Source organism: Caretta caretta, chromosome 18 (assembly GCF_965140235.1).
Source record: "Caretta caretta isolate rCarCar2 chromosome 18, rCarCar1.hap1, whole genome shotgun sequence".
Lineage (NCBI taxonomy): Eukaryota > Metazoa > Chordata > Testudines > Cheloniidae > Caretta > Caretta caretta.
The window spans coordinates 19,836,996-19,849,944 of record NC_134223.1 but is presented as its reverse complement, the minus strand read 5'-3'; the positions used below and the strand labels follow the sequence as shown (position 1 = coordinate 19,849,944).

At 41.1% G+C, this 12,949-nt stretch overlaps 1 protein-coding gene across 3 annotated transcripts in view; it reads right to left on the bottom strand.

Annotated features, from left to right (window-relative positions):
• PRDM16 (PR/SET domain 16) overlaps nt 1-12,949 on the bottom strand; it is a 440,044-nt gene that overhangs the window by 112,396 nt on the left and 314,699 nt on the right. The gene's annotated exons all lie outside the window — the stretch shown is intronic.

The following is a 12,949-nucleotide window of genomic DNA, read 5'->3' as shown; positions in this document are numbered from 1 at the left end:
AAAAGTCAGGGGACTGTCTGTCTAATGTCTGTTTTTTAATATGAACCCAATTTTTTTTCCTGTTTAGTATAATTTTATACTGGACATATTTAGGGCCTGAATGGTTTGACAGTAATGATTAATACTGTGCATTAGGAGATTCCAGTGAAAGTATTCAGGAGCAAGCTGTGCAGTTTGGTTCTCATCAGATGGTCAGGCCTACAGGCCTATTAAAAACAGCAGGAGAGCTGCAGACTTAATCACAGAGGCTGGGCCCATGGAGGGAGGAAGAGAGATTTAAAAAAAAAAAACCCAAAAGCCCAGAAGAAGTAGAGACTGAATCAAATGATAGAGCAGAGGTATGTGAAAATGCAGCTCAAATCACACCCAAAACAACAATAAAAATTAGGAGAGAGAGAGAGAGAGAATGAAGATTAAAAAAACAAGTAAGAGAATGATTTTAAAGATAGAAACTGCCTCCGTACCCAAAGCAGGTAACATTGCAAGAGTACATTGAAAAAATAATACAATACTACCAGCACTATGGGCGAGAAAGTAATTTTAAAGCCAAACTGCAAAAATCCTTAAGACATGAGATAAAAGCAAAAGGGAAAAAAAAGGGTGAGCTGATGGAGGGACCCAAAAGTGGAAATGCTAACAATAAATGCTTGATGTGATTGCAAGCACCGAGAGAATGTTTGAAAGCAGATTTATGAAGAAAAATCAGTTAAGAAATTATCTCTGAGGAGCAGGAAACCCCTCTGCAGTATGTAGCCCCAATCCAGGTCTCAGTTAAGTCACTGTGAGTTTGGTCCTTGGTTTAAATTGGACCAGGAATGGGTTCTGTGCCCCTTTCTGACGCCTACTGTGAGCAGGCTGGCAGCTTCCTTCTGAAATACTAAGTCATGCTGCTCAGTGTGTAGGTGATTACTAGCTGGAATGATGGGCTCATGGCAATCTGTGTGACTAACCAGACAGGTTGCTGCATTTCATACCAGTTTGAGCTTTTGCAGGGGATGAGTATTTATTCTTTGATATGATGGGTTGCAATAATTAAGCCTGGCGGTCACGAATGCATAGCTAGGTCTGATAGGCACAAGGACAATAATCTGGCAGAGGGATATCGGTGTTTTTGCCTCTCCAGCTATTTGGGTAGCCAACTGCACGGGGGAGTCCCAAAGGACCCAAAGGCCACAGAACAATTGAGCAATCTGAAGGCATGCCCTCTCAATAAGGGTAGCTCTTACAGAAGATGTTGGTACTTGGAAGCACTTCCCTCTTTTTTCACCAGCATCATCTCTCCTGGTGCTGATTTTGGCTAACTACTGGCAAGCTGGGAGAGGGCGTTTGATCTAAAGGAGATGCACAGTGTTGGGTGTCCCTTGCACACCGTTGGTGCTTTAGCCTGTATTATCTCACTGTCTCTTCCAAAGGCTGCAGAGAGACGCAGAAGATATAGGGGAGATGACTGGGCCTTGTGCTGAGGTGCGGACCTTGGAGGTGGATGAACAGCTGCCCATAACAGCTAGGTGGGTTTGACCCAAGAGGAAGGACTTGAACCATGTCAGGTTGTTTCTGTTCTGCCTTGCAGCTTTAGGATGCGAGGCAGGAATATGTGCTGATCCGCGGTATCTAATGCTGCACAGAGGCTCTATCTGACCTTGTAGATACCTCCTAGTTCTACACCAGGCTGTTGTTCCTAATATTTCTTCTCTGGAGTCGGCATCTTTCAGATATTTATGATCTTTTATATCTTATCAGTCATCACTTAGCCAACTCTGTTCCTCTTTTTAATTATTCAGTCACACCAGCCCTGTGATTTGAGAGCCCAAATGTAGAACTAATCTACTTTGATAATTAGACTCTGCATTGAACTTTTTGAGCCTTCTTGGCCAGGTAAATAGGGACATGTTCTCCATGGATTTCACTGGGCAGCGATATGTCTGCAAACAGTGACTTGCCGGAGCGGGGCCAAAGGCTTCAGTTATCTTAAATGTAACCACATACGTAAATCTTTCCAGGATTGGGGCCTATATGAAAGATCATTTCACTCACCACTGAAGTGCAATTTGATCAAACTGTGTAAAGATTTGTTCCTGAAACCTGCCCTTGTATGAAGTAGAGATCTTGGCCCTTCAACAAGGCATGTGTATTTATTCCATTGTTCGGAGCCCAGTATGTCAGAACATAAAATGGCAGTTTATATTTCTATCTCAGGAGAAACCTAATATTCACCAAAGAAGTATAGTCCTCACAACTGACTCAAATCCCAGGACATTCCAGGCAGCCTAATCCTGATGGTAACCCTGGTGCTTAGTTCACATCCCTCAGCACTGGGAAAGGAGACTTGGAGCCATAAAAGATGTCAGCTCAGAGCTAGTAAGGAACATTAAGGCTCCAGCTAGAAAAGATATACCTCGGAACGTGGCCTCTGCTCCAGCTGTCAAGAAACGCCTCGCCTGTGACTGCAGCTGTTTCGTCCCCTACTGGCGGAAGGAGAGTCAGTGGGATGGAAGGGGTAGTCGCTGGAGGACTGTCAGTGTCAGCAGGAGGCAGCTCTAAGCCCATGGTCACATTTCAGGCACTGCTTCATAATTATGTTGATGCTGTGGGAAATTTAGCTTGTGTACTGTATAGGCAAGACATAAAATATATGTACATGCTAAGTACAGGAGTTAGACTTTTGGCCAGTGGGACCCAGTATACAAGGGAAGCAGGTTAATAGGTTATGACACCCTTTATGGGGCCAGTTGGCCCATTAAAAAGTCACACGTTACTCATCTGGTCTGCTATAAAGCATAAGACATGCTACCAAGGAAGGCTACATTGCCAATATATTTTTAGGGATACCAGAAGAAGGATTCCTAAGGCCTTGAAGAGAGTGGCCAAGGCTTCTAAGAGCGAGTGCCTGAAGCTAGGCACCTAACTCCATGACTAAGGCACTGAAAGAAATGGCCTAATTCTCAATAGTGCTGCATGCCAGGCAGCTCCCAGTGAAGCTAATGGGAGCTGCTGGGTAATTAGTACCTTTGAAAATAAGTCCCTCTTATTAAAGTGTTTGTGAATTTAGAAGTCTACCTTTAGGCACACAGGGTGCACCTGTGTGCTGAGCAGGCAGGGATGGGGACGTTTGTACCCTCCCAGCTCTGGGCTGCTACCGGGGCTGAAATGGCCCCAGTGTAATTGGAGGCTGTGTAAGTTGCAGCAGCCCAATATGAGCTGCCAGGGGGCAGCAGCACTAGGCAGAATCACCCTAGCACCATCCATTAGGGCCCCATCCCTTAACATCTCCTGTGTCTTGCAGAAGGGACCTGGTAGAACAGCCTGTAGCTGTCTCACTCAGTTCCTGCACTAGAGGAATTGTCCTCCAGCTGGATCAGAGGCGTCTGTGGTCTCTTTATGCTGACAAAGTGCTGTAGTGGGAACGTGAGTTCCTCCCTCCATTTTTAAAATCTTGGCTCATTACTTTAGGTTTACAGTCTTATAGTCAGGTCAGCTGGACAACCCTATGGTAAGAACGATTGATGGGTTTTTCCTGGTTGTCAGAATATTTCCCCCAGTAAATGTGGAAACCTATAGCTTTATAAAAAGGTAAAAAGGGGGTAAAGAAAGCTGTTCTCTCTTTCTGTGTTTGCCCACAGGTCAAGGCTGTCCCCAAACCAGGAGCCTGACTTGGGAACATGCCAAGATGGCTTTTTACTAACTGGAGGCAGTAATTTAAAAAGAAAAATTTAGGCCGATCCAGGTGTGAGAGGAGGACATTCTTTCAGGAGTCCCATCCAGCTCTTTCTTATGGCAACCATCTCCTGCATACAATATGGAGTGAGCTGGAAGTGCCTAAATGCTACACCATAACCACCCAGTAGAGGGCACACTTTGGCAAACCAGTGCACTATGATATGTTTACATATTCTGGTTTTCAGTTCACACTCAAAACAATGAATATAACAACTGTTGTAATTGTTCTTTAAAAAATAAACACTGGAAAAAAAGAAAAACAAATCAAAAATAGGAAAGCTCATTTAAAAGGTCTTTGACATCCTGTCCACTATGCCTAATGTCTATTATACAATATTTCACTTCCTGTTCATGGTTCACTTCGTCTCCATGGGTTATTTCTTTGTTGTATGTGGTAACAAAGTGGTAAGTGGCTTTTATTGTGTAGTTAAATATGTGGGAACGTAGGATGCAAATAATGCACGGCACTGCTTGAAAAGAAGATTGTGAGGGGTTTTTTGTTATTGAAACCACTGATTCTGTTCAAATTTATGCTGTCAAGAGGGGAAAATCTATAATTACTAATTTTTCTAGAACATTACAAGGCACTGAAGTAGCCAAAAATAAAAAACAAAAATACAAGAACATATAGAAAATGAAAACTAGAACCATTAGGTATGTTCTCTCCTAAAGGCCAAAAATGTGATGACACAGACAAGGGCTTCGCTGGCACTGCTTGTACCCAAACCTAGGAGCTTGTGTATTAAACCAATGAACCATGTAAGAAATGTATTTATATATAGGTTTCCCACTCAGTCTCCACCCCATTGAACACAATGGGTGTTTGCCTGTGTAAGGACTGTTACCATTTGTAATTAATTAAGGAGTATTGTGTACATATACCCCCTAGTACTGTTTAATGAGAGTCATGAATAAACAAAGTGTAAGCTCCACACTATGTCCAGTTACAGTGGAAGTCCGGGAGTTACTCCAGATTTCAGCAGTGCATCAGAATTTGCTCCAAGCTTCTACAGCACTTGAAGAGCTCTTTCTTTTAAATACATTCCAACTGTAGGTTTCAGAGGAACAGCCGTGTTAGTCTGTATTCGCAAAAAGAAAAGGAGTACTTGTGGCACCTTAGAGACTAACCAATTTATTTGAGCATGAGCTTTCGTGAGCTACAGCTCACTTCATCAGCTGTAGCTCACGAAAGCTCATTCCAACTGTAGATTCAGGTTCTATTGAGAGAAAATCGGGTCCATTCTGAGTCTTGGGGAATGGTTCAGGTGAGGTCCTGTTTAACCCAATTCAGTTTGCCCATCTCTGAGAAAGATTCCTGCAGACACATTAATAGCTAAGACAAGGTAAAAATAAGATACTGTAAACACTATTCCATCTCCTAGTTTGTTATTTTTGGAGCTAATTTTCAGAATTTTATATATACATTTTTTCTCTCATGCACACAATAATAAAGAAAGTACTAAACAGTGCCAAGAATGCTTCCCTTCCAGGGGACCCCACCAGCATTTTGAGTTGCACATTCCCAGAAGAGCACAGAGAGGGGCTTAGAAACTTGCTCACAGTAGAAGTGATTTTTTTTTTAAGACTTGAGGAAAGAAGGGAGTGTGACTTGGGCCTGATTTCAAACTGAAATAAGGATAGAAACTCCATATTTTCTGGAATAAATGGTGCATTAATTGTGGAGAACATGGTCTTATGACTTTATTATTATTTTTTATAGTTTGCCTGTTGACCTCAGAGGCAACCGTCATCTCCTGTACTGCAAAGCAATAAACTACAACTACTAAATTGGCACCCTGTGTCTGGCAGTCTCCACAAAGAGGCCAAGGTTTGCATGGACTCTAGGATATGGGCAAACCTCCAAAGGTTTGGTTAGAATAAGCATCCAAAAGTTCAAACACTTTCCTGAAACTTATCCAGGCTAACTCAACATCTGGAGTCTTGTTTATTTTTTAATTTACAATTTACAAAGATGCACCCACCATAAGATCTCTGGGCACATATGTAAAATAAAATGGAAATGAAAGCTCGGTGAACAGTGCAAACATTTTCTCTTGAATATTCAATCAAATTTTTAAATTAATTCACTTCCTCCATCCTGGTGCCCCTTGGGTCTTCATTTCACACCAGCGTTCACCCAGTCAAATTCTATTGGCATGAAAATTGGGGCAAAGTGAATTTCAAAGCAGCATGTGAGTGTATTTATAGAAAATAAATGTTGCCTTCACACATTTGAATATCCAACCCAGAAGTGCTTGTTCTGTCATCCTATCGGGGAACAGAAACAATACCACATGACTTATCTAAACAACACAGCTGGGATAGTGATTATAAAGGATCAAATTCTTGCAGGGAACTGTTTGCAATCAATCCATGTAGTTAAGAATATCCACCAAAAAGTATTATCAAATTATTTCAAATAATATATATATATATATATATATATATATATATATATATATTCAAAGAATTCATGATCAGCTGTTGGCTATTTTATGAATAGAGAAAATATTATTAATTATTGGCCCTGGTCTAATAAAAATAGACATTTTGATCAAAGTTAACCCGGGATGAACTTTCCCCAGACACCACTTTAGAACCTTCATCAGTTAATAGCCTGAACAAACAGATGTAGCCTTAAAAAGAACAGGAGGCACCTTAGAGACTAACAAATTTATTAGAGCATAAGCTTTCGTGAGCTACAGAGCCTTGAAGATCAGCAAACTTGGGCTCTCTTGGTTCAACATGGGGAGCTATTTCTAACATCAAGGGCTGTCTACGATAGCAGTCCCCCCAAACTGGTTTGGAAATCTAGAGTTCTAGACCTTTTGCTGGGCTCAAAATACAATGTGAACATCCTTGGTTGTATTGTTTCAGCATATGTAGCCTTGGCTGGAATGGGTTGCCAACAATTAAAAATAATGAGACAAAAAGTCATCAAGACTTTTTTCGGTCTCAAAAAAGATAAATTTCAACTTCCCTAAGGGTGTTAAGTGAAGGTTTGGATCAGCTCTCTCATTTAATCTGATCCCCCAACAGTTATGGAGAAGGAGCTCCCCTTTACACTTGAACTGGTCTATATAGATTAGGTTGAGGCACTTTTCTTAGGGCAAGGTGGGGATGCTTGTAACCGCTGTGAGGGTAAACAGAGGACTTTTTCTTCTGACCTGTCACCTTTCGCCAGTGCTAACTTCACTTTAAAAATTAAATCATCATTAAAAATGCAACAACATCAAAACTACAAATAACAAAGCCTCTTAGGTGTTCAAAACCTCTTTTTTAAATGTCTGAATAACAATTAACCCCAAACAACAATTAATTCGTCTCCAGTGGACAGACCCAGTTCAGTAGCAAGTGCTAAAAATACAGCAACACACGATGTGGTATGGAACTCTTTGAAAGTTTGCGACGCTGATTAAATAAATTAGACCTGAGTTGCTAAGATGGGAAGGACAGAAAGTTCAACACTGGCACAACAAGAGACTGCCAAGGCTTTGACTTGTTTATGAAGAGAAAAATCCACCAAAAAGGGGAAAAAACAGAGCACGGTTTACCTGATTACCGAATTCCAGACTGTTACTATTATTAAAGCTGACAATATGATTTTCAAACCTAGCATAGCTGTGTGTTTTTCAGATGAGTGGAAGAGCATGTCTACTTCCTGCATTGTGTTCTCTGACTATTGCCAAACACAGTCAGTACTGCACATAGAAAAGGGACTAGGGAAGCATCTCCATGCAGAGGAGAGGGGAGCAACAGAAGCAGCAACAGGCTTGAAGAAAGAAAACAGAGGCACTTGGCAACTGAGTGAGTTTTGACATAGCCACAGACCTGCGCTGTCAGAACAGTCTAATTTGGGGTGTCCTAGAGATCTTTCATTCTCCCCACCCCTTCACCTTGCTAAATCATCTTCAAAGTCCTGACTTCATGATGGTCTTCTCCAGCTGAAATGAGGTCCAGAAGTGATCAATGACGCTCTGAGCATTGTGCAGTGGTGGTCAGTGGACAATGGAGCTCACACCACCTCTGCCTTTCTGTGTATTTCTACTACACCCCACCCCGCAAGAATGAAGGTGCTGCCACAGCTTGTCTAATTTAATTTGACTCTGCAAGCTGAGGGCTATTCCTTCTAAGCTCTCATGTGGACCTCTAGGGCGAGACATTTTAATTTTCACTCACAAAAAGTTCATGTTGGAAAACTGAACTTTTTAAAAAGAGAAGCAGAACAGGCCCTCCAAATACTTTGGGTCATCAACAAAACAGGTCATTGTCTAAAGGTACTAGGCTCCTCTGATATGTGCTTGATTAAATAAAAAAACCTTATCTGAATATTACTGGGCCTTCAGTATAAGTTCACAGCAATGTAAGCCTACATGTACAATAAGATTTACTAAAGCCTTTCCTTTTCAAGTAGATTCTGCATTGTAAAACCCAGTAGAATAATTCTTTTATTATACACAAATAAAATGCTTGGCTCTTTATGATGAGAATGAATGAGCCTGAGCACAAATATTCATATCCTACTGACTTCTCATAGCTCCAACCAGCTGTGGAAACTGGGAAAAGAATGCATGTTACTCTTCTGGAAGCATTTTTGTTGTTTTTGATTGGGTGCTTGAATCTGACTGACAGCAAGAGAATACAGGGACAGGACTTCTAAACACCCTACTGATATCTTCACATTATTTGGATTTGCAGGTTATCAGTGGGGCAGCAACTTCAGCTATGACCTCATTAACTAATGTGGCCACAACAGCACCTTTCCACAGCCTTTATCACTCATCATGTGTCATAAAGCAGCCCGCTGACACCTCCTCGTGAACACTGGTTGTATCTTATCTCCTGCAGGGATAGGACCCTAACCGGGAGACAGAGAGCATGTCTAGGAATGCAGCTAGGAGACAAGTTCACCAGCAGCAGCTGACAGAGGATGATTTCTCAAACAAACGCTGAGTGGGAAATTAATGGGCTTTGGTTTGCCACCGACAATACTGAAGAGAAATACATTAACTTCTGACTGCTATAATTCAAGAATTATTACTGTAATTTCAGACTATAGCTACTGGGACATTTCTATCACTCTGTATCCAGAATACGGCTCTTGTACTGTCCTATCCTTACCATTACATGAGGAAAGTCCAATATATTTAATTTTCAAAAACATAGTCTTATTTGCAGGAACCTGGTGGTCTAACAATAGGCTCCCTCCCTTTTTTTGAAGGTTGTGGCAGTACTTTTGTCCTAATTTTTGTCCATAAAAATCTTTCGTTTGCATCTCTTATAAATAGGACATGGGGGGAAAAATCCACCCTAAATCACTAGCTCCCAAACAGCTGGATTGCAGAATAAAATGATGCCAGGACGTCTTACCTTGTTACACTTAGCAAGAATCTTGTTCCAAAAATGCTTTTTTAAAAGGTATATTTTGCAAGAAAAATAGCCCATTTAAGTGGCAGAAGCTGTGCATTCTCATCTTGATGCACAAAGAGGACTCAGCGTGGAAGTGAGTCAAGCACTGGGATAGGGATGGCTTTATGTCACCAGCACATATATTTTCAGAGAGCAACAGTGAACAGCTCCCCCCCACCCCCATACCCTTTTTTCCCCCTCCAGAGCAACAAAGAGGCTTTGGGCATGAATATTAAAAAGAAAGTTAAATGGAACTGCTTTATGTTCATATTAAAAAGGCACGAAACAAAAGTTATTCAGAATAAAATGAAAGCGACTGGAACACAAACGCCAAGGGTGAATATGTTGGTCATCACTGCGCTAAGTCACAGTGGCTGTAATAGGCAATGGCTGTAGAAAAGAATACACACCCTGACAAATCCCAATAAGAACAACACATTGCATGCCTTGTAATCTGGCCCCATTTGGGGCAACAAACAGGAAAGATGGTCTGGTGGTTGCAGCACAGAACTGGGATGCAGAGCATCTGGCTCCAGCTCCCAGATATGACACAGACTTTCTTTGTGACCTTGGGAAAATCATATGATTTCTCAATGCCTTGGTTCCCCATCTATAAAATGGAGATAATAATCCTTCCTTTCTTCCACCCGTGTCTGTTTAGACTGTAGGCTTTTTGGGGCAGGGACTGTCTCTGACTAGGTGTGTGTACATCACCTAGCACAAGGAGGCCTTGATCTCATTGAGGGCCTTTAGGCACCTGCTGGGACATAGATAATAGTGCTATTATCAATGGGTGTCAGTTTCACTCTAGGGACTGTTTGTGAGGCCTCTTTCCCTACATTGTCCTGGAAGGACGGTGAAGCCTTCAAAAGTTAGTAGCTGTCAAAATGTGAACTAACTGCCAAAGATCTTGGGCTGACATAGACATAAGAGTGCCAGATTTTGCAGCCTCTTTCTGCAGTGGAATGTTACTTTTTTGGTCTCTAGTCCTTCTTCACACCATGGATCATAGTCACCTTTTATAAGTAAGTGGGAACCTGGGATCTGGTTCCTTCACTGTCATCCCATATGTTCTATCCCAGTGTAACTATCTTTCGGTGAGATTTCTTAGAGATTGCAGTGCCTGGCGAGAAAAAAAAAACTGATTTCTCTTTTGTCCTTGCCTGTGGAAGAGAACACCTGCTGCTAACTAACCACTAGTTGTCTTCCCATGCTTCTCTTTGTGTCATCCGGGGGCAGATCACTGAAAAGGGATGCAAAATGCTCTGTCCCTAGAAAGCCTGAGTGAACTGCCTCCCATCATAATCCATTCCGGGGCAACAGCAGTTAGAGCAGAACATAAACAAGTAATTCTAGCCCCTTTTTACCCAATAGACCCTGATTTCTCTGTTCTAAGTGTATGTAGAGCTTAGGATATGAAATTCCTGAATTCTAGAATCAAGAGCCAGCGAGCAGAGAACCTGAGTAAATCTCAGGGCAATTTTGTACCAAAATATAGTTTCTGTGGAAGGTTCTATTTGAGGGTTTGGCTAAAGTTGCCAATTTTATTTGTACAATGTCAGTAATGGGCTAGGTAGTTCATAAATTAATGATCCTTTAACAGGGGAAATGAAATCTTTGTAGAGTCCTTGAATACTTCTCTCTGTAGCTCTTGAACAGAATATCATTTCTTCACAAATAATAATGTCTCTTTTACGGCTTTCATACATGTGAAGTCATAAAAAGGAGTTTGCATACGAATGCAATGTGTTCTTTTCAATGTGCAAAAAAAATTTTTTTAGGGCATCCCATTTCCTAACCACATATTTTGTAAATTGTCTCATACTATAACTGAGAAAGCTCACCATGTGGAAGCTAAAGGCAGTAAAACTCACATGGTCTGACAATTTGACTGCTAATACAAGGTACACAAAACCACTAGATCCCGTATTTTTCCTCTCTGATCCAAATTGCTCAGGGAGCCTTGAGGCTAAAAGATCATATGGAGTCTACACTGGGAGAAAGAATCTTCCCCATGCCTTTTCCAGACCTTAAACTTGATCTTTTATTAAACCACATTAACCCAAACATCCTCCCTTTATTTCTCCCCTGCTGGGTAACACCATGTCAGAACATGAGCTGCCAGGAAAGCTCAGTGTCCTGCTGAAAGCTGTAAAGTAGTCTGACTAAATGCACAGAAGAGAAAACATAAACACATTGGGCTGACATATTTCTCAGGGATTAAACTGATCAGGAACATCATTACGACTACTCTCACATGCTATAAACAAAAGGGAAATCTGATAAACTTTTCCCATACCCAACCTGCCAGGAAAAGCCATTTTTTAAAATTAAATAATCCTCCCCGAAAAAGGTTCCATTTCATCAGAAATAATTAAATATATCACAAAGCCCATATTGTTAAAAGCTGCACACAGTCAATTCACCTTTATATACTCTAGGGGCAGCATTGCCTTTGTGGCGTAAGCCTTGGGAAGGGAGCTAGGGATTCCGAATCCCACTGCTGCCACTCTCTTGGAGCAAGTCACTTAACACTTCTATGTCTCAGATTCTTTATTTGTTAAAAAGGGCTAACAACACTTACCTATCCCGTAAGGGTGGTATTAGCATTAATTAGTCCATGTCTGTATAATGTTTTGAAACACAAAAGGGAGTCTTCATCATGGATGCTTCACAGATTCAAAAAAAAATTCATTGGTATTTGTATTTCAGGTATACTTTGCTTTGTTTTTACCATAATGTAGACCTTGACCTTCGGCCAAGCCACCTTTGTGAATCTGTCAACTATCATATACACAGCAAGGTTGGGCCTGCTCTGCATTTGGACAGGAGACTTCCAAGGGAAAAAAACCCATTTGCCTTAGGAAATGGTATTGCTGACTCAGCAGATTCTGGCCCTCACTGATTCCTTGGTCTAAAATAGCCTGACTAGGTTGACCTTCCTGACATACTGTAAGGCACACGCATTTATCCAAGATTTTGGGGAAGGAGTGGTGCTGCTCTTTGTCATCATAAGGCTGTGGTATTATTTGGTTTATTTCTGGTTATTCTTGTTCTGGCTTTGGGGAAGCTGCTAAATTGTTATGACAGCTAGAGCCCAATGTAGCCTCTATTGTGAGTCTAAATAAATACATAACTGAATAATGACTGAACATGGCGTAATGAGTCAATGTGAAAGGCAGGATGTGGTGACGATGTCTCCCTTGGTGGCACCAATATGCTTTCCTTTGACTCAGAATTGAACTAAGGTGTGTGCCAGAGAGCTCAGAAATGCTGGCTCTTTAGATCTGGGACTGTAGATGTATGGATACACACACACACACACACTATATATATATATATATATTGAAAAGGCAACACCGAAATTGGCCTCTATAATTCCCATGCAAAATCAGGTAACTGAAGTAAAACAAGCATTTGCACATAAAAAGTACGTATTTGCACAGGCAGCTTTTACCTTATTCACACAATTACTCCTTTATACATACATGTGCACTGGCAGCCATGCTTTTTGTTTTCACTGCTTTAGGAATTTTCTTTCATTGGCTGATTGGTATTCTTTTGACTATTAATGTTATAAAAAGATCATTTTCCTTCTGATGATCTTTACAGAGACATGTCTCTTATGAATGGTAACATTTAGTTAATAATTTAACACTGTGCTGTCTGCTGAATTTTCTGAACCAAAAGTAAGATCAATGGGGCAAACAATTGGTTTATTGAATTTCTTGTAGGCTTTATTTCCTGAAGACACAGATGAGAATGCAAAGAATAGCTGCTGTGCGGGGTATACCATTGAAAAATTAGACTAAATCAATGCAAG